This window comes from Stegostoma tigrinum, chromosome 2 (genome assembly GCF_030684315.1).
Source record: "Stegostoma tigrinum isolate sSteTig4 chromosome 2, sSteTig4.hap1, whole genome shotgun sequence".
NCBI classification, from domain to species: Eukaryota; Metazoa; Chordata; class Chondrichthyes; order Orectolobiformes; family Stegostomatidae; genus Stegostoma; species Stegostoma tigrinum.
Window position 1 is genome coordinate 24,646,194 of NC_081355.1, and position 23,030 is coordinate 24,669,223.

General features: G+C 41.5%; 1 protein-coding gene across 8 annotated transcripts in view; it reads right to left on the reverse strand.

Annotated features, from left to right (window-relative positions):
- The window catches only part of LOC125448871 (catenin delta-2-like), a 1,175,930-nt gene that overhangs the window by 548,095 nt on the left and 604,805 nt on the right, over positions 1-23,030 (reverse strand). The window contains exon 1 of one of the 8 annotated variants that reach the window (XM_059652918.1): positions 16,023-16,724. The exons of the other annotated variants lie outside the window; for them this stretch is intronic. The gene's annotated coding sequence lies outside the window, so the exon portion shown is untranslated. Of the gene's footprint in view, positions 1-16,022; positions 16,725-23,030 lie in introns of those variants that run through there. 8 annotated transcript variants of the gene reach the window in all.

Sequence of the window (23,030 nt, forward strand, 5' to 3'; positions counted from 1 at the left end):
GCATTGTTAAATTGCCCACTGTCTCCCATGAAATGTAGGCTTAATAGATTAGCCGTGAGAAATGCGGGGTTACAAGGGTAGGGTATGAAGATGGTGGGCCTGGGTGAGATGCTCTTCAGAGGGTTGGTATGGACTCGATGCGCTGAATGGCCTGCTTCCACACTGTAGATATTCTATGATTCTAAGGGATATATGACACTCTAAACACTGGTGGATACAAAGCACTGGTAGGTGGGAGGATTAGGAACGTACAGCGAGAGATTGAACGGTCTTTACTTATGTCACTTATTTTCTATGTAAGGTCCCTCAACCAATTTTTGAGGACCCTTGACTTTTTTTTAAGCATGCTATTAATTCCCACTTTGAACAACTTAGCTCTTCAAGTACGTGCACTAATGTATTCATTGTATCCAAAAAATCCCCTGCTTTCACCTTTGTTCCTCTTATTTTTAGGACAAAACAAAGCTGCCTGAGCTTTATACTGTCAAGTCTCCTACTTTATTACTTCCATTCTTCTTTCTGACGCTACAGCTTTATCCTTGATTCTCTTAAGTTCATTAATTTCACCTTTCCATTCCTCACTAACACTTCTAGTGCCATTCAATACCTGGAAACGCATTCAACATTTCTGCTTCCTGCATTATAACAATGATCTCCCCACCTCTAACACGGCTTCCTCTTACTGTCGTATATTGTGTGTCACTGAACTTATCAAGGCAATTCATTTTGACAAAGGTGCCGTTTAAAGCAAGTGTACTATTGTTTCTGGTCACAAGTTGACTGCCCACCTCCTCACATTCAATCATTTGCCCAGCATACTCATCAGCCTCACATTCTCTCACTCTGAGCAAGTATCATCAACTTCACTGCTGCTGATAAATCAACCCTAATCTCTGGCAAACTGAAATAACTCTTCAGAGGCTGGCATCCCATCACCGATCACCTTTCATTTACAAATGCATAGGCTTCAACGATCGCACTGCATCTCACTAAATCAGGCATTCCAGGGGCTCTAAATCCCTGTCATTTTCCCTTTTATGCCAACCAAGGTTCCCTGATTGGACCAGATTAGCAAACCCAATAGGGGAATTCAAATTCAACAATGACCAGCTGGCTGACCTTATTATAATCACTATAATCCACATCACACAATCTATGCCTAAAGAATCCTAATCAAAGAAGGGCTCTTGTGGTGCAGTAGTAATGGCTGAAGAAGCTAAACATGACCTCAGTGACTCTGCATTTTATGTCTTACAGAATCTGATTCTGAGCTTCCCTCAGCGATGGCAGTGAGAGCCCTAGGGGTGTGGAGCAACACAGAGCAGCTGGTTATTGCAGACTGAATACACCTGAACCAGAATGTTCACTTCTTCTCCACTGATACTGCCTCAGTCACTGAGGATTTCCACCTCCTGTAGCTTCTTGTTTTGAAGTAGAGTCATGGGACCTGAAATGTTAATCCTGATTTCTCATCACAGATGCTGCCTGACCTGCTGAGAATTTTCCAACAATATCTGTTTTTGTTTCAGATTTCCAACATTCACAGTTCATTCATTTTTTTGCTTCTAGGTTGTGTTTGTTTCAGAAATTGGTCCCTGAACTCAGTGTAGAAGCACTGTCCTTGATCCACCTCACTGCCAACATGCTCCCCACTGGAGTGGAGCTGACTTACAGAACCAGCGGAAAATTATTCAACCTCCAGCATCTTAAGCCAAAGCCAGAGCCACCTCATCCAGTATCATCGAGCTGTAGTATGTGGATGATGCTTGTGTATGTGCAAAGTCAGAGGACAAGCTCCAGACCATCGTCAGCACCTTTACAGAAGCATATGAGAGCATGGGTGTCCCACGGGACTCCTCAGTCAGGCCCTTTACTCGTAGCTCTGAAACGGTAGTTGAGCCCCAGGTGGGCAGAGGAAACACTTCAAGGATACCTTCCAGGTCTCAGTGGCGAAGTGTGGCATTCTCACAGACACCTGGGAATCACTGGCCCAAGGCCGTCCAAACTGAAGGGGGAGCATTCGGGGAGGCATTGAGCATTTCGAGAATTACCATCAGGAAAAAGCAGAAGCCAGGCGAAAACAGAATTAGTAGCATGCTGCCACACCAATGCCACGCTCACCCCTTGCCACAACCACCTCCTGCCCCAAGTGTGGCAGAGACTACGGAAGCCACATTGGACGGTCCAGCCACCTACAGACTCACTCTGATAGTGGAAGAGAGTTATTCTCGTCTGCGAGGGACCACCAATGATGATGATAATGATTGTAGTGTCCGTACCCCTGAGCTAAGAGACCTGAGTCCAAGTCCCACTAGCTCCAGAGGTGTGTAAAAACACCACTGAAGTAGGTTGATTAGAAAAATAAGTCAATAATTTTTAAAAAATCCTAATCAATGAAGGCCTCTTGTGGTGCAGTGGTAGTGTCCCTTTGCGTGGACTAAGAGACCTGGGTTCAAGTCCCAGAGATAGTCGGAACTGTGGATGCTGGAGAATCTGAGATACCAAGTGTACAGCTGGATGAACACAGCAGGCCAAGCAGCATCAGAGGAGCCTTCCTGCTCCTCTGATGCTGCCTGGCCTGCTGTGTTCATCCAGCTCTACACCTTGGTATCCGGGGTTCAAATCCTACTTGCTCCAGAAGTGTGCAATAACATCTCTGGAACAGGTGTAATAACAAAAGGTTGATTGGGAAAAATAGGTTAAATAAAACAAATTATAATTAACAAAGATAGGCTTGTGACAAGAATCCTTCTTGACACTGACAACACTGAATGCAATCAAAGTACTGCAATGCAACTAAGGCATGGGACTATCTATTGTGTTCCAAACCCTAGATTAACAAACACAAACTTTAAGAGCAGAGAAATGGCTTTCTATAATGAAATCACAAGGAAAACATAATTAGAAAGAACTTGAATTTGTGATTTTTATGACCTTAGACTGTGGCATACTGTTTTAGAGGTAATTAATGGATCAAGGCAGAGTTATTGGTTTGACGCAAAGGAATATGTAGACAACTTGTTCACAGCAAAGCCCATTAACAGAAATGTCATAAATAACCAGAGAATCCACTTTACCAATGGCAGTTGAGAAACAACTATTAGCCAAGACAATGGAAGAACTCCCCTGCTCCTCTTTGTAAAATGCCATGGAATCATTAAAGTCCACTTGAAATGGAAAGGATGACACTTGCAAATCCAACAGTGTAGCACTCCCTCAATACTGGACTGGAACGTTGCTGCGAATTTTGTGTTCAGATCACTGGAGTGCAATTTGAAGCCATACCTTCGAATGCAGAGGTTGATGCACTATCAACTAAGCAGCGGCTGACACTCTGACTTTTTGATATTTTATCACAAGGTGCTGGTGTCGCTGGTAATATCAACGTTTGTTGTTCACACCGAACTACCCTTGAGGAGATGGTGATGAGCCACCTCCTTGAACTAATGTAGTACAGGAGTTCCAGGGTTTTGGTCCAGCAGAAGTGAAGGAACAGTAATAGACATCCACATAAGAAATGTGTGTGTCAGATTGAGGAACTGGCAGACAGGGATGATCACATTTTTATACATTTGACAATGGAGCTGGCTAAAAGGGCTGAGTGGCTTGCTCCTGATCCCAATTCAGGTGTTTGCATTTTTACACAACTGATACACTTATCCTTCTATGTTGTAGAAATTACAGGCACACTGTGTTGCCACAGGGCTATTGGTGAGTTACCCCAATGCATATTACACTGTGTACACCACTGTATGTCAGTAGTGGTGGGAGTGATTGTTTAATTCAATGGAGGCGGTGCCACATAACTGTCTAGTGCCCATTTTCCAACTAAAAAAGTGGCTTATTAATGAGCACCTACATTCTATTCAGAATGACTCCATTCACGGAGCATGTTGAAGGGGAGGTGATGGAATTAAAAATAAGATTCATCTGCGATGACTCCACAAAAAGCTCAGGTTGGTTTGTATACTTCCACATCATTTCAATTTGAATTCAAAACTAACATTTTTAATTTTGTTGTAACATGTGCACTTTGAAATATTGGAAATTATTTGAGCACCTGAACTCCAAATGATGACGTCAACACTGCAACAAAACTTGCACGTAACAGCAGACATAAAGGTATAGAGCTGGATGAACACAGCAAGCCAAGCAGCACCAGAGGAGCTGGGTCTTTTGAAGAAAGATCTAGACTGAAAACGCCAGCTTTCCTGCTCCTCTGGCGTTGCTTGTCCTACTGTGTTCATCTAGCTCTACACCTGGTTATCTCAGATCCTCCAGCATCGACAGTTCCCAGTATCTCTGTAACAATTTTAACCCCACTGCAAAGCCATTTTCTGAAGAAGGGTCTCGACCCGAAATGTCAGCTTTCCGCTCCTCTGATGCTGCTTGGCCTGCTGTGTTCATCCAGCTGTACACCTTGTTATCTCAGATTCTCCAGCATCGGCAGTATCTCTCACACTAACAGCAATCTGTTTCACTGTTGTTTGGCACTTGGGTCCATCCTTTTGAGTGGGAACTCTCTCAAGTAGACAATTTGCTGACCCAGCAATAATAGTTGTTTTATGCAAAGTCTCATGAGAACTGGGGCAAGTTCTAAGATTATTGTCAGACTGTAGAGGTGTTGCAAAAAGTTCCACATGGTGAATTTATTAGCTTGCTTCCCCTCTTTGTGACTGCAAAATTCAAGACACAAACTCTCAATTCAAGTTACTTTAAAAATTGCCTTGCTTATCTAGTACCTAGTAGCTGCTCCAAGTCTTTAGCCCACTGAAATATATCAGGAAAATCATTAATCTTTAAACCTAATTTTAGCATGATTTCTAAATGTTAAGTACCCTGATGCTAATTTATACTCAATAATCATTGTGTACTTCTGTCCAACTAATTAGATCTATTCATCATCATTCAACCAATTACTGTAGCTGGGTTTTATATTCAGGCCAAACAATATTGCAAAACAGTTAAGCTATTTTCATTGATGACTGTGATGAGCAAGAAGGAGGGAAAATATCACTGGATTTCCCTTTCACAATGTAATTTCTTTGAGGGAGATTCTAATAATTTGTTAAATACCTTCTTGAACACTGACAAGTGAAACATCAAAACTACCTGCATGACAGTAGCCTGCAAATCTGTTACAACCATATAGTGTTTTATATGTCCTTCCCATCACATATGCACACCAGCTTCTTCATTAAGATTAGTACAAGCAGTTTCAGTTGCACAGTAACGCGCAAACACTAGACCACATGAGCTAAAAAAGCAGGAAAAACAGCAGGTCGGCAAGTTACTGAGTTCCTTATTTCAAGTGAGCAATTTGGAGGGGGAACCACAAAGACTTCACCTTTTGGCAGTTTAAAGATGGAACATTAGCATTTATCTTGAGGGTAATATAGATTTCTGACCTTGCACATCAGACATGGTTAAGCACAGAAGGTAAACCGACAAATAAACACTGAACTGCTAATCAAAATCTATAATTAATAAACTGTTAGCAATGTTTGAATCCACAGGGTGAATCAGAAATTCTGATCTAAAGGTCAGTTAAGCTTCTATTTTGACTGGAAATTATGCAATCTCACCATGTCCAAAAGTGATTTTACAGCTAATTAAGCACTTCTGAAGTATGGTCCGTGTTGTAATTTTGAAACCTTGGCAAACAATTTATGCACAGTGAGGTCCCATAAAGATCAACGTAATAATGACCAGATAATTGGTACAAAGGGATTGGTTGAGATATAAATATTTTAGAAGACACTGGGGGAGCTGGTGAAGAGGGTGTGGCAGATTATCCCTGCTCTAGTTTCAAATGGGAATCTTCACTCCACTCAACAGAGCTCACATCAAAGGTAATAGGAACTGCAGATGCTGGAGAATCTGAGATAACAAAGAGCTGGATGAACACAGTAGGCCAAGCAGCATCAGAGGAGCAGAAAAGCTGACGTTTTGGGCCTGAGCTAACATCAAGGTCTAATGTGCGATAGTATTACTCTACAGCACTGTATGATGTTTTAAATGCATGTTGTTGTTCTTCACTTCACCTCAGAGTTCCCAAACCAGAAAGAAATAGAAATGAAACAGCCTCCCACCATGACAGTGGTCAACAGCTGAGGCAATTTTTTTAATTCATTGTGTTAGAAGTGCTGTGAGTGACTCAAGATGGAGACATATTCTGTCTCTCACTCCCAATGGCAGGGTGCAGCTCCTTCTATGTTGAACGGCCTCACATTGGCCCTCAAGCCGAACAGACCACCCAACAGCCCATTTTGAAGGGCAGGGTGCCCTGTAGCCTAAATTGCCAACTCAGAGAAAATGAGTCTTGTGCGCCTATTCCGGAGGCTATACAGGATCGGGAAAAATCATCTGACCTTGATGGTGGGAGGCGGTGGCTAATGAATAGAGGAGGGCCTCAGAGTCTGTTGGGAATGCTGCCCCCCTTATCCAAGTCTGTCAATGGAGGCCACTGATTCCATTGTCAGCCTACAATAACTGGGCTCAATTTGATACTCAACTTACCTTCACTTGTTACCTGTCCCTTGTGGGCAGTTTTTCCATCCCTGAGAATCTTGCAGGTGAGACAGTGCAAGCTTATCAACATGATGACCGGAGGTGCAAAATTAAACACCCACCCACTTCCATTTTCCCCCTCAATCTCAGGGCCAATATTCCAGCTTGGGACCAGGAAGGCTATCGTTTCATTTCTGTTCTTTTCTGGTTTGGGATCTCTGGGGTCAAGTGAAGAATGACAATGTGCACTTAAATCATCGTCCAATGCTGTAGAGTAATCAGAAAAAAAATCTAACACCCAGCTACATGAAGAGATATCCAGATAGCTGACCGCAGAGTAATCATAGAATCACTACAGTGTGGAAGCAGGCCATTTGGCCCAGCGAGTCCATACCAACCCTCCTAACAGCATCCCACTCTGACCCACCCTATCTTTGCATTTCCACTGAGCGTGCACATCCCTGGATACTACGGGCAATTTAGCATGGCTAATCCACCTAATCTGCGCATCTTTGGACTGTGGGAGGAAACCAGAGCACCTGGAGGAAACCCACAGAGATACACGGAGAATGTGCAAACTGCACACAGACAGGCACCCGAGGTGGAATCTAACCCAGGCTCCTGGCACTGTGAGGCAACAATGCTACACACTGAGCCACTATGCCATCCATACATTGATTTTAAGCACATGTTAAAGTAAGAGAATGAAAAGGACAGGCAGCAAGATTTGGAGAGGCAATACCAGAGCTTAAAACCTAGGCAGGTGAAAGTACAGCTGCAAATGGTACAGCATTGAAAACTGAGGACGCAGAACATGAGGTTGAGAAATTCAGAGCACTTGAAGGTGCCATTTAAATAAAGATTGACACAATATAAAATGTCAGTTGCATAGTCACAAAAACTGCTCCAGGAGTTTGTCATTTAACTATCATAATAACTGCTTATATTTTAGGCAGCAACTCACAATGCTGAACTGTGTGTTCAACCTTTTCTTTTAATATGATTCCACATTATGTTTGAGTGATTGTTTGTTACCGGTTTGTTGGAAGTACGGTCGGACATGTAGACATTTAATGCTGCTTCATTTACAGAAGCAGCAAGCAACTGACTACTTCTGATTGAGTATTATGTTGTATGCACATGCACTGCTTGATTTCTGTAAGAGGCAGGTCATAATCAAACAGAAACGTGGACATACAAATACATTTATTAAGAAAAAATTATGTACATACAAATGATACTGTGAAATGTAACTTCAACAGGAAACAAAAGGTTAATGTGTGATCTTTGATGCATTGACGGTGTATTTGCCTCATTCAATGTATGTGATCAGCTGTGATTATGCTATGCAACCACAACTAAACCGAGCTGAATTTGCCTCCATTCTCCACAGAATCAAACTGCAGAATGTCAAATTTGCATGACACCATCAGACTCTGCTCCCATCCAAAACTTCAACCATCTTTCTTCGCCAAATTCAGACTGACCTGCTAAAAATTTTAGACTTTTAACATTCCCCAACTTAAATCTTATCTTCATCCAAGCCATCCATTTGCAAGTAAATTCCAATTCAGTTTGACAATGCACATGAAACAGGAATTCTGAAAAGCAGAGATAACAAATTGTGGATAATAAAATGTGAGGCTAGGCCCGAAACGTCAGCTTTTGTGGTCCTGAGATGCTGCTGGGCCTGCTGTGTTCATCCAGCCTCACATTTTATTATCTTGGATTCTCCAGCATCTGCAGTTCCCATTATCACATAACAAATTGTGGAACTGGATGAACACAGCAGGCCAGCCAGCATCTCAGGAGCCCAAAAGCTGATGTCTCGTGCCTAGACCCTTCCTCTCTGATGAAGGGTCTAGGCCCGAAACATCAGCTTTTGTGCTCCTGAGATGCTGCTTGACCTGCTGTGTTCATCCAGCTCCACACTTTGTTATCTTGGATTCTCCAGCATCTGCAGTTCCCATTATCTTTAATTCTGAAAAGCACCTTTACTGTCAGATGGTTTTGCTTTCTGTTCCTTGTGAGGCCATTAACGGCTTGAATTCAGGGCGGGAAAGTGATACAGTGTATTCAACATACATTTTTAAATGTTTAAGTACTTTAACTTGAGTTTCCAGGACATCACTTGGAAGTTAGCAAAAGACACAAAACTTCAAAATATTGTAAAAATGAGTAGGACAATAAGCAATGTGTACAGACATAGAACAGAACTTGGATCTGTGAAATGGGAGAACAGCATCGAAGAAATTTAATGCAGGTAAATATAAAGTTATACATTTTGCTGGTAAGAACATAGAGAAGCAATTTAAAATGAATAGCATGAAAATGAATGGGGTCATATGTGTGCAATTCTTTGAAGGTGACATGAAATATCAAGAAATATGTTTAAAAAAAAGCAGGGTCCTTGATTTTAACCGTAACAGAATTAAACTGTGCTAAATCATTGTCAGATGCTGACCATAGCTCAGCTGCATCATTGTGCTGAAATCTGGACATCACACCTTCTGATGAGTATCAAGATCTTAGAGGATGTAGAAGTGCTTGATTAGAATGGTACCAGGATCTTGGGATTTTACAGGAATGTGGAGAAAATGGATAAACCAGAAGTGTTCCCCAAAGAGCAAAGCTTAAGGGAAAATTTGATTCAGGTGTTCTAAAAGGAGCAGCTGTTTCCAGTGGCAGAAAGATCAGTAACCAATGGATACAGAATTAAGGTGACTGGGAAAAGAAGCAGAGGTGATGTAAAGATTCGGTTGGTATGATCTACGATGCATTACCTGAAAGGGTGGTAGAAGAAGATTCAAAAGAAATTTTCAAATGGGAGTATCATAAAAAATTGAAGGAAAAAAAATACAGGGCTCCAGAGGAAGGGAGTGGAACCATTTGCGCAGATCTATCTGAGGGTAACATAGGCCTAATAGATCAAAAAGCTTCTTTGGTGCAAGATTCACAGGTGTGTGTTGATGAATATAAAATGATCAAAGAAGATATATACCAATGCTTTTTATTATACCTATAATATTGATCCACAATAGGAAAAATTACATTTGTGCACACTTTCTCCCAATGATTTCCCATGATACTTTCCTATGTTAACCAATGTGAACTTGACACATTGTAATTAGACTCTCCTGCAATTGGTGGTAGCATCTTCTCTTTTCCTCTCTAATTCAAGTCTGTACTGTAGACAAGTTTATTTATAAAGATCAGACGATATGGGAGCAGAATTAGGCCATTCAACTCATCAAGTCAGCTCCATCATTTGATTATGGCTAATCTATTTCTCAACTCCGTTCTCCTGCCTTCTCCCTACAACATTTGATCCCCATACTAATCCCCAAACTTCTCTGATTTGAAAACACTCAATGACTTGGCCACCATTGCCGTATGTGCAATGTGTTCCACAGATTCACCACCCTCTGGGTGAAGAAATTTCTCCTCATCTCAGTTCCAAAGGTCAGCCCTCCACTCTGAGGGTGTTTAACTATCATTGCAGCAACTAACTCCACTTGCCACAGTGATGCTAAGTTTGATTTTCTAACAATACCACAGAAACATGGCTTAAGAACAAAAAAAGGCTGGAAAACACACCAGGTTAGGGAGCATCTGTGTACAGAAACAAAAGCCCCCACAATTGCACAAATGGTACCTGACCTTCTGAGGTCTGTATACTCTTTTTGTTTTTATTTAAAGTATCCCGTGTGTGTGGTGTTTTACTGTTGACATAAGAAGATGGCTTTAAAATGGGGAACTGAAAAACCAGTTTAATTATTTGCCAATTTTCAAATCTACCTCCCCAGGAAACTTTGATGTAGACAATTACCTCAGTGGGACTGAAACACTAACAGTGGTAGATCCAGCAGCATTGCACACTGACAGGACTTTTCAAACTTCTGAAACCAACCATAAATAATATTTGGTAAAATTGGGCGTTGGGTAAGACTCATCGGTAACCAATTCACAATCATCTGCTCAAGTTCACAATCTTCATTTGATCCATGTGTGTCCAAGTAGAGGAAAAGGACAAAGGTCTACTCATGGGGAATAGCATTTTTAAAAAATAAACATTGACTCATTGATGAAATCTTAATGCATTTTTTGACGTGGAATTGTTAAATTTTGTGGGCTAGTGCCTGTTAGAGTAGTAGACTGTAGGAATAAAGAAGATAAAGAATTTCTCTAATGTTTTTCACAACCTCGGGACTTTTGAAATGCTTTACAGTCATTGAAGTACTTTTGAAGTACATTTACTGATGCAATGTAAAGAACCATAGTCATTACTGTTTTCTGAAAAGAAATCCCACTAAAAAATATAAATGGCCAACTAAAATGGTTCGGCAGAGATGTTTGAGGGATAAATATTGAATCTCAAGTGAAGTGCTTAAATGACTGTTCAATAGCCATTTAAGAGCCTTCTCTTGGCTAACTGGTAACTGCTTGGCAAGATGGGCACCTCTTTTGCAAAACACTGCATCTATAGAAGGCCTCCACCCTGTCTGAACAAGACAAACCCTGCTTCCCTATCCAGCCTGGCCCCCATCTCTCTTTCACCAGGGGAGCTAGGCTGACGTCTGATGACACCAAATACGGTCTTCATGCAGTTCCATATTAGTTTGCTACTCCTTAGGACCAAACCTTCCTCATAAAATAAAACTTCCACACCATACCCCTCACATCCCAGGAATCAGTTAAGCGAACTTTCACTGCATTGCTTCTAAAAATTATATATCTTTTCTTAAATACGGAGATCAAATCTACATACTGTACACCAATTGTGACTTCACTAATGCTGTACATGAGGGCAGCAAAACATCGCTATTTTTATATTCTGTTTCCCTTGCAATAAATGACAACATTTCATTTACTTTCTTAAGCACTTGCTGTACCTGCTTACCAACTTTCTGAGATTCAACATGAAAAGATGTAAAATAGCCACTTGTGAGCTGGTCAAGCAAAGGGAATCTTACTCATGACTATTAACGGTGGCTCAGTGGTGAGCACTGCTGCCACACAGCACTAGGAACCTAGGTTCAATTCCACCCTTGGGTGACTGTCAGTGTTGAGTTTGTACATTCTCCCGCGTGTCTGCATCTGTTTCCTCCGGGTGCTGTGGTTTCATCCCACAGTCCAAAGATGTGCAGGTTAGGAGTAGTGGCCATGCTAAATTGTCCGTAGTATCCAGGGATACGCAGGCTAGGTGGGTGCTGGATTGTAGGGAAATGGGTCTGGCTGGGAATCTCTTCGGAAGGGCGGTGTAGACTTGTTGGGTCAAATGGCCTGCTCCTACACTGTAGGGATTCTGTGATATTATCCCTACCACACATAATATTCAGCTGCAAGTCTCTAGTTCAGTTGTGAACCCGAAATATTAAGATTCTCATATCACAAATATCATGTGACTGGCACCCAAAGTATTACGCTTTTGTTTGAACTGCAATTGAATTTTATTCTCAATCACTACTTTCTGAAATAAATGCATGTGCCATCTGACATGCAAGCCTCAGCCTTGATGTTGCTACCAAATTTAAACCTTATCTCCACAATACAAAACAGTTAATGTTTCCTCAAATAAGACATAACACCTTGGCTTTGCATCTGCTTGATCCTCAAGTCTGCACTTGATTAGTGGCAGATTGGATGGTGCAGACAGTGGTGTAAAATTACAGAAATGCTGACAAATTGAGTGTGCTTAACAGTATTCAATGCAGGCATGATTTAGATCCTCCAATTTGAACCAAAGAGGACAGGCCAGATTATTCTTAAAGGGTTTAAATACAGGAATACTGGAGATCCAGAGATTTAGGGGTACATGTACACAGGTCATTATAATTTATTAGGCAAGGGCTAATATCAAAAAGGCTCATTAAATATTAGTCTCTAAAACTGGAGGCTATGTGTATAAAGCAGATAAAATCTAACTGCAACTACACAAAGTCCTGATTTGATCACTTCTGTACTGTTTTGAGCACCACCCCAAACAATGCTATATTGTCCTTGAAAGGACGGAATTGCGGTTTCACTATAATGTTTCCAGCATGCCAAGTGCTGCATTATTATAGTCATATATTACGTGGAATACAGAAAGTCCAGGGATTATTTATGTGAGGTCTTTGGAATTTTGATAAAAATGTTGATAACATAGATCGGGAGAAGGTTTAATGCTGCTGGACTAGTCTAGGATAAGTGCACATAAACTTAAAAAGAGTCAGGCTATTCAGGAGAGAAGCTAGGAAACACATCTTCAAGGATAGGTTGTGAAAGTGCAGAACCTCCCAACGAAAGTAGTTGATGGAGACTCAATTAATGATGATAAATCTGTAATTGATGTATTTATGTTGAACAAAAGTGTTAAGGGATTGGGGTCAAGGTGGGTGGATGGAGTTTAGAATCATGCGAGCCACAATCTCAGAAACTGGAGAATCTGCAGGTTAGAACAGTAAAACTGGCTGTTAATTAAATATTTTGAACTGAACTTTTCCTAATAATTCCTATAATTACTTAAGACAGCTGTAAACATCTGTATTGGGCTCCTACTGATGTTGTTTTGAATTAAGACAGGTTTTTCACTTATCTCCTTCTCTAGGATCAAAAGCAATTCAAGTTCTTGCCCCCGATTTCTAAATCAAGTTGTGTCACACTCTTTAACAGCTAGCTCCACGGAATGAAGCAAAGACATAAACATTTATTTCAAAACATTCAAACAGCTGAAGTGAAAAGTTACATAGTGAAGTGAAATAGTGGCCTGAAAGTTTACTAGCCAGTCAGAAGTGCATCCACAAACTAGGGAGACACTGGTTCAGTTTCTGATTTTAGTTCCCAGAATGGCTGGTGAGGTCAGGCCCGTCTCCCTTTGGAAACAGTGTGGAGGGAGACTCAAGGATCGTCAACTGTGAAGGCAGGCTGTGTGAAAGATAGGCCTCCGTGCTCTAGAATTTCTAAGGAAAATAATTAATCAAAAACCAACTCTCTAGTCCCTGACCCAAGCAATCACTCAACCTCCACATGCTCCCCCATTCATACCAACCCATGTCCCCTAATCATCCACATTTCCCTTCACACATTCTGCCGTATACTGACTCAATAGCCCTTTGTAGCCACTGCACCAACTTAGTTCCAACTCTTGACCCCACTTGAGATTCTTTTTTCTTACATCCTCAGTGCCAACGCACCAGTATACACCTCAGACCCAATGCCGAGATTAAAAAAAATTAAAGCTGTATGTGTCCATTGATGACCTCAATTTTGAAAGTACACATATTCATGGATAAAAATGCTTAAACCAACATTAAGTTCAAATATACTCACGTACTTAATTTTAAATTTCAAACAAAACAAGTATGAGTATCATAGACCCACATGCTGTCAGTCAAACCTTAAATTTACAGGTATCCAACTGTAATAACTGCAGGTTGTGAAATCAGTCATGCTGCACTAATTCCAAAATGACAAGACTTGGAGTCAGCTCAACAGAAGTAAAAATATGTGCTTAAGATAAAAAACAAGGAACTGTAGTTGCTGGAATTCAGAAACAAAAACAGAAATTGCTGGAAAAACTCAGCAGGTATTAGAATCATAGAATCCCTACAGTATGGAAGCAGGCCATTCAGCCACAATGACCCTCCAAAGAGTACCCTACCCAGTCCTAAACCCATACCTTTGCATTTCCCATGGCCAATCCACCCAACCAGCACATCCCTGGACACTATGGGCAATTTAGCATGGGCAATTCACCTAACCTGCACATCTTTGGACTGTAGGAGAAAAGCAGAGCACCTGGAGGAAACCGTACACATACATAGCGAGAACATGCAAACTCCACACTGACAGTCATTGAGGGTGTAATTGAACCCAGGTCCCTGGCACTGTTAGGCAGCCATGCTAACCACTGAGCCACTGTGCTGCCCTCCAGGTCTGGCAGCTTCTGTTGGGAGAAATCAGAATTAATGTTTCATTTCTGGTTCTGAGGAAGGTCACTGGACCCGAAACAAAAACAAAAGAGTGCTTATCAATTTAAATTGGATACATTTTCAAAAAGATATACAGGCCAGGAGGTTTAAATACTTTGACAGGTTGACAGTTTCAAAGAGTTTATCCACTGCTTATTCACTTTTATTTCTGCTTTTAACAACGCCAAGTGGTTCTTAATCTCTGCAAAAGGTGTCCTGGGACATGTCCAAAATGATATTTCACCTGTCCAAACAATTCTGATAAATTCAGACTTTCCTTTGAAGAATGCAAACATGTTTTTAAAAAGGGTAAAGCCTGCAGGAAATGTTTTGGACGTACCATTTAAAGAAAACTGGATTTGTTTGATGGCAACAAGAGTTTCATACGTGCAACTGTCTCTGTGAACATGCACGTGCCATGTACATCCCATCCTTCTTGCAAATCACCCTCCCCAACACTTTCCACTGCCACAGTAATTGTCAGTGCATGGTGCCAAATCTGGGGTTGGGGCCTGTAGAATCATGGCTCCACAGAGACGGAGGCTCTCTCCATCCTCCGTGAAAACTTAGGCAATTGCTTCAGTTGCTGGAATTTTTAAAAAATATACTTTCTGTTGGAGGCGAGCTTGGAAACACCGGACATTTTATTGCTGCACCATGCAATCTCTTGGTGGGAAAATCTAGCGCACATTCAAAAGATGTGCCAGTTCGGTGGAATGGGCATACAAAATTGGCAAAAAGTGTTGCGGGATGTGTAGGTTAGGTGGATTAACTATGGGAAATGCTGGGTTACAGGGATACGGCAAGGGGGTGGGTCTGGGTGGGATGCCCTTCGTAGGGTCGGTGTGGACTGAATGGGCCAAGTGGCCTGCTTCCACACTGCAGGAAATCTATATTCTACGATGTTCTGAACCTAGGCTTGAATGTGATGTAGACGGCATTGTGGGAAGTGCCACCCCTCAAGGTGAGGTGTCGCACCCATACCTCTGATCTCACAGCAGAACTGAACACTGAAGATCCCGCACATTTTGTTTTTGAAGACAAGTAGGAATTAACTCTGACCAAAACAGAAACCTCAACTAACAGCACCAAAAAGAGTTAACCAGTCTTTTATCAGATGGTGGTTGTGGAATCCTGCTGTATATATAAGATGGTGTACAACAACGGTGATGATGTCAAGCATGCCAAACCACTGAGGCACTTGAGTCACAGCATGGGGGAGGAGAACATGTACAGATAGGGAACAGACACACACACATGGGGAAGGGGGACAAAGAAAGGGAAGGGCAAGTGGGGAATAAAGCAAGCAAGGAAGAAAGAAGGAGTGGCATCCGAAAAGAGCAAATGCAGGGACAGAAATGCCCAGAAATTTAGATAGTGGGAGGGAGCGCGAAGAGAATAAGTTTTCTCTTAGTGCCGCACAATAAAATTCACAGCTAGCTTCGATTTTCGAAACAATTTGCAACAAGTATGCTTGTCTTCGCTTCCATCTCCACCTTCAGATGTTTTCACGAACGGCCTTTGACAGACACAGAAAGGTTTTTTTTTCTCTCTACTCACATATTACAAGTGCCCCTTTCTGAGAAGCCCTCCGATTTGAAGTCATGAAATGAGATGCTGCAGGTCAGTGACAGTGCCGAGCCATTTAATCCTGGCCATAGCTTCTCCTATCCTGGAAGCGGGGACTCCCCGCTTTCTCCACTTGAGATACCCACTGAGCTCTGCACATTCAGCTCTCAGTCTGGCCGCTGGTATATACTTAAAAAAAGCAGTGCAGCCGCACAACAATGCCTTATTTGTCGGACCACTTGTGGATTCACAGTTTGCTTCAACACGATTTACTGATGTGGAAGGCGACAGTTCAGACCATTGTTAGTTGCAGCAGACAGCCAGAGAGAGAGAGAGTCAATTTACATTCAACTGTGTAAATTTAACCCGTAATCCATTCAGGTCGGCTCTATTCCGCCTCCTCTCAATCGTGCATTGGACTCCTTCCTGCTTTCTTCTGTTCGGATTCTCTCGTTAGAAATAAATAGAGGGATAGCGGCACCTTACAGCTTCAGATCACATCGTACGACATAACCGCACAATCTCTCGCCGCATCGATGTTTCTGAATTATTAACACATTTACACACGCCAAGAATGTGGCTCCTGGAGACAGAAACACTCATGAAGCATGAAAGCCTGAGAGGGTTCTGTAGTTACCTCATCTAACTCCCATCCCAACCCCCACCGTAGATGCGAAGATTTCTATAAAAACAAAGATCGAAAGTGATGAGTTCGGGAGCGGACTAATCACACTGACCTCGATGACAAGGAGGCAGTAGGAACACAACATTAGAAAAAGGCCACTTGTTCCAAAGGGAGCTCATCTCCCTGTAGTAAATTAACTCTGTCGTCACATTCAATTGTGAACAACCCCAGAGACAATTTTACGGTGGTGGTACACACAGTTTATTATTACAAGCCTGTTTGCAAACCTTGCTCCTCAGCTGTGAGCATGCACTTGCATTTGTTGTTCGGTTCATTCCATTAAGCTTTACTTGTTTAGAAAGAACTATTTCCCCAACACTCATAAGATATTGTATCTGTATTTGGAATGATTCTATTATGACAGCAATAGCCAGGTTTAGAACCTAAGAGAGTCTAGGATAGACTCACAGAAGAATTCCTCTCACAACAGGGGTGGGAGTAAGGGGAATGAGGTTAAGACTGGAAGGTACAGAGGCATTTGGTCAAACATGGCCTGATGGGATGGCAGGACTGGGGAGCGGTGGAAGATAGATTGGCGTCAGAGTCATACAGTTGGCTGGGAGGAGAAACAATACTGGGCCAGTCAGTGTTATTGATTATTTTTCAGCGGATTAAAAACAGGATTCAAACACTGTCAACTGTAGAACATACATTGCTGCCACCAACTGGCACTCAATGGAATGAGATGCTGTGTTTTATTACTTACAAACTCATTATGAATGGGCTGTACCAGTTATCTGTCACTTTGAATAGGAAAATCTGTCAAAGAATATGTAACTAAATAGTCAAAGTTTATTTTTGTTGGTCATGTGTGAAGGCATGAAGACAATAATGAGAAAAATTAAAAGGGTGGTTACAAACGAAATTCTTTATGAAAATGTTAAAATTCTGTCGAATCTGTACATCCTTTTCAAAAGGAATTGATATGTAGCGGGAAGAGCAAAACATTAAAAGATATGGGAACTAGCAGAAGAATTACTGATGTGAGAACCAAACGACATGAATTTAGAGTGAATAGTAAAAAAAATCACCCCTTCTTGGGTGGTACAGTGGCTCAGTGGTTAGGACTGCTGCCTCAGTGCCAGGGACCTGGGTTCAATTTCACCCTCAGGCAACTGTCTTGTGTGGAGTTTGCACGTTCTCCCCCTGTCTGTGTAGGTTTCCTCTGGCTTTCTCCCACGATCCAAAGATATGCAGCCTAGGTGGATTGGCCATGTTAAATTGCCTGTAGCGTTCAAGGATGTGTAGATTATGGGGATGGGTCTGGATGCAATGCTCTGAGGGTTGGTGTGGACTTGTTGGGCTGAAAGGGCCTGTTTCCACACTGTAGGGATTCTATGATTCTTTGATTCTATGAAGGAAAACACTGGTGGTGCCCAGACTGAATGAGCTGAATGCCTGGTCTATGCTAAGGTATTCTATAACAAGAAGCACGGAAGCCAATTAGCATATCCTAAGTTCATGCCAGCAGTCTGTGTGATTAATTCAAAATTTTAAATTTTAGTACCCTTGTTTCCAAGTCCATCTTTGACCATAACCTCCTATAATGTCCCCAGCCCAAGGTCTTTGGGTTATCCACATTCTTATAATACTGATCTTTTGTACACACTACTTTTGTTGCTACATTGGCAGTTGTACCGTTAGCTGTTTCAGTCCTAAACTCTCAAGTTCTTCCCTCAAACTTCACTATCTCATTTCTTCCTTAACTACTTCTTTAAACTTTTGGTCACCTGGTCCAAGACATCTGAATTTCTGTGAGTGGGTCATGATTCTGACATGGGCCTCTGTTCTGGGTTGAGAATCTGAAATGGCCATGGGAGGACCTAAGAATTTGCTTTTTCATCAACCAATCTGGACATGGTATGACACATCCCTCTGCTCAACACATCCCGACGTGGGACATGGCCCAGAGGGATGGATAGTATCACAGTCTGCAGAACCCTCTTTAGCAGAACCTCATACACAATCTTCCCAGAAGTGACTGATTTAGGTACGAACTCTGTGACTTAGATCCAATACGAAAGGCAGCCAGATTCCCACATCGGGAGATATATTTGGTGTAGTGCATGGGTCATGCCTGCACAGTGTGAGGTACTAGAAACAGGACCATCAGTAGTGGCATGGAACTGCTTGCAGCAGAATGGCAATCACAGCAATATTAGTGGAGACATCAGCGTTCATGCAGTGATATACCTTCAGTTTTACTAGTCCTGAGCACTGTGATTTAATGCCAGCAACTTAATAAATGATTTCACAAGGTTCACAGCTCACATCAACCCTTGTGAAACTGGGTCTATTCACTTTCCACACTCTCTCACAGTGGGGATCTTGTGTGCAGTTGGTAAAATTTCAATTCATTTCAATTAAAGGGGCTAACTGCCTTACTAGGTGCCTTAATTGGCGACCTGCCACTGCCAGGATGTTAGTACTCACTGCTGGGGGCCTATCTTTGAGAAAATGCATACAGACAGGAACCTGTTGTGAAGCCTATCTTATGTAAGTTGGTTTACTTTTTCTTTCTATACCTCCAAGGCTCCAAAACCACTCTAGGATGCCCAATATCTCTTTGTTTGTCTCAGTTTTGAAATTTATTGAATAACACTGTGAGCAGCCTAGGGACATTTTAAATGTTTTACAATTTGCCTCAAGTGCCCTGAAGTAAAAGGAGTGAAAGAAAATACAAGCGTTCCTCCTCTTGATCCATATCTAGTGAATCCTGCTGAAAGGCACCATGTTAACTGTTAGTTTGAACCTGATAGAGGTTCTCTGATGAAATTTCCAGTGTGGCTTGGTGCCCAAACAATATCTAATGATGGTCCTTTGAAGAAACTTGGGGTCATTTTGCTAATTAAAATGGCTTTATAAAATACACATCATTACTGCTGCCAAGGTTTGGTGGCTGAAGCAGAACATGATTTTTAAGACCCAGTCCTATGTCTGCCCTGTTTTTCCTCCATCTTTGGGCCCTATCTACATCCATTGTTTACTTCTCCCCACCCTCTACTCATCCTATCGTCTGCATAAGTACCATCAACTTTGAAGAAGGGTCACTGGACCAGAAATGTTAACTTTGATTTCTCTTCATAGATGCTGCCAGACCTGATGAATCCTTGCAGCAATTTGTTTTTTTTTAAAAGATGTAGTCTCTAATTTATATCCAAATTCGTTTGGGACAAATAATTATTCATTTGCTTCATTTTATTTATTGTTGGCTCACGATGATTTAATATTTCAAATACTAGGGTACAACCATCCTCAGATCCCTTCCTTCTTTCCTTTTAATTGGTTCTACATTGTCCAAGTCACACCCAGATATTTAACAGGACAGAAGAGAACATTGACAAGGATAGGTCAAATAGTTATCAAGCCCAGCGCATACACCAGATCAGGCAAAGTCTGATCATCATCAAAAATCAACTGTGAATTACACCTCATTTCCTCAACATGGAAGCTCACTTAAGGCAAAAGCAGTTCACTAAATACATGGCATCCAAAACAGAAAGACTATTTAAAGAGATGAGGGATCTCCATGGTAAAAGCAGAAGCTGATAATCTTATTGATTAGCTGACTACAAAGCGAAGTGGAAGAGCTGAGTTATGCTTTTGTCTTAGATAAAGAGTGACACAGGTCAAGAGCATTTGCACAAAATGTGCTTACTTCATGTTTACAAAAGTTTTGAAATTCTAAAATTTTAAATAATTAGGGAATACAATCATTTTCATTATTGACTCAGAAGTAAAAACTTAGCTTCAAGGGTTGGGGGTTTTGTGTTAACAAGTATTTTAACTATTTTAATGGACATTGTTTCTGTAAATGCAAAGGTGAACATTAGCATATCAGATTTAGTTAGGGGGGTGGTGGGTTGGGGCAGAGCAACTGTGTCATAGATCATGAAGAAACTGGCAATTCATGAATGGGAAGACAATGTGTCAAAAATTACTCGGTCATGTCACATTGATTCATGTGGTTGGTTCGTGTTTGCAGCCAGAAAGGGGCGGGGGTGGATTGCAATGATTGAATTCCTTGGCTGATCAGCTGATAACTCATTCTTTTAATTCCAGCCAATCAAAAACAGCAGCAACTGACTGATAAGGTGAAGAAATCTGTCCCCGTCATGCTTCTTTACTCAATCAGTAAATGGTAACCAATAATGTCTGAAGGTATCAACTTACGGACTGCTACTAAATTGGGCCTCAATGCTTTCCTGAATTATGGAGGAACAAGTGACAAAGGGTCAACCAATGCAATTGAATATTCCCAAAACTGTTCGCCTCAATCTGAGTTAAGTCCAGCCTGAGTTAATAGACAGGCACAAATGAGAAATCAGGCCACGAGTGAGGACTAACAGCACGCAACAGCGTGGTCTTGAAGTTGTTCTTGCTCCTCATGAACATCAAGGAATGTACTTACAGTTTGCTGGCCCTGGCAGCCCTTTACTGAGGCCAACTCAGGCCTGATTATAATCATGCACTTGCTCAGCGTTGTTTTTGACTAGTTTAGCATCATAGTCCGAAAATAAGTGTCAAAGTTTTGATTATTGCACATAATGGACCTCATGAATGTTTACACAATTGCCCAACATATTTTTCCTTTACCTCTTGTGGGATGTGGGCATCACAAGCATTTGTTGACCATCCTTAATTATCTTTGAGAAGCTGGTGCAGAGTTCTTGAATGCTGCATGCCACCTCAAAGTGCTGTTAGGAAGGGAATTCCAGGGTTTTGATTCAACACAGTGAAGGAATGGCTAAGTAGTTCCAAGTCAGGTTGGTGTGTAGCTGGAGTATAGCATGAAGATGATGTTGTTCCCAGTATCTGCTGCCCTTGTCCTTCTGGGTACTCAACATTGCAAAGGCGTTGCACCCAAGGAGGCTTTGTAAGAAGCTGCAGTGCATCTGTCACTGAATGACCCTCTGACAAAGGGGCAGTGTGTCAGAACTGATCATCTGACAAGGAGGCACTCCCTCAGTCTGACCCCCCTCTCACTGCTGCAAAAGTGATCTTTTGCTAATGAGGTACTGCCTGGGTTCCGACCCTGATAGAGCTGAAATACCTCAGTGCTTACCATCAGTCTGTGGTTAACCCTCCATTCTGACACCATTACACTGAAGCACAGCCTCGGTGCTGACCCACTGACAAGTAGACTCTGTCTCAGAACAGACCAGCTGACAACATGCTGTCACTGAGAATTGATGGTGGAGTAATTGAATATTTAAAGTGTGGATGTGGTACTAATCCAGCGGTCTGCTTCTGGATGGTGCCTAGCTTCTTTAGTGTTGTTTGAATTGCACCCACCCAGGCAAGTGAGGAGTGTTCCATCACATTCCTGACTTGTGCATTGTAGAAGGATGGCTGATGGGGAGTCAAGAGGGGAGTTAATCATCATCAGAATTCCTTGTACACGTTTGGAGCCATTGTATTTACGTGCTGATTCAGTTCTGTTTCTGGTCAATGACCACACCCAAGATGGTGATATCGGGGATTCAGTGATGGCAATGCCATTGGATGTCCAGGAGAGATCGGCTAATTTTCTCTTGTTGGCATTTATATGGTTCAATTGTTACTCACCACTTTTCAATCTAAGCCTGAATGTGTTTCCAAATCTAGTTTCATATCAACATGGATGGCTTCAGTATCCGAGAAACTGAAAATGTTGAACAATCTGTCACCCTCAGACAGTATCTCTACATTAAAGAAACTTACCTATAAAAGCATCTGTCTCTATTCACATGAATACTTTGATTTTGGAGTTATGTACTAAATCAATGTCTATAATGTGTAAGATGCAAAGAACATGCAATTAAGTTTTCATGCCCATTGCTCTTTGCAAGTAACAGGATTACAGAACCTTTCCTTTATTATCTAAAGGATTTCAAAACAGACCAGGTGATGAGCTTTACGCAATCAGGTACTTTTTTAAAATTTAACAATCATATGATGATTTTCTATATTGGAAAGAAAGCTGAGTTCAGAAAGAATGTAAAAAAAAATTCTATCACCATGTAATCTGCTCTTCATAAACAATGACGGCAAAGAGAAATTTTTCAGAGATTAACATCAAATTGAGTTCTTTGTGTGAAGTGAATTATCAGTTTGTAATAAAACATTAACTTCTTTATCTAAGTGCTTATTAAACAGGATGGAAAATTTTAGAAGTTTTGTTAACAGCAAAAGCTTTGCATAAATAGCAATGTTGATCAACTGTGGCTCTTGCACTTGTATTTCAAGTTTCAGAATAATTATTAGTTCAAACAAATCATTATACAACTATGTTGCCTAATTTGGGTCAAGTTCCTGAATTCCCTCCAGTTATT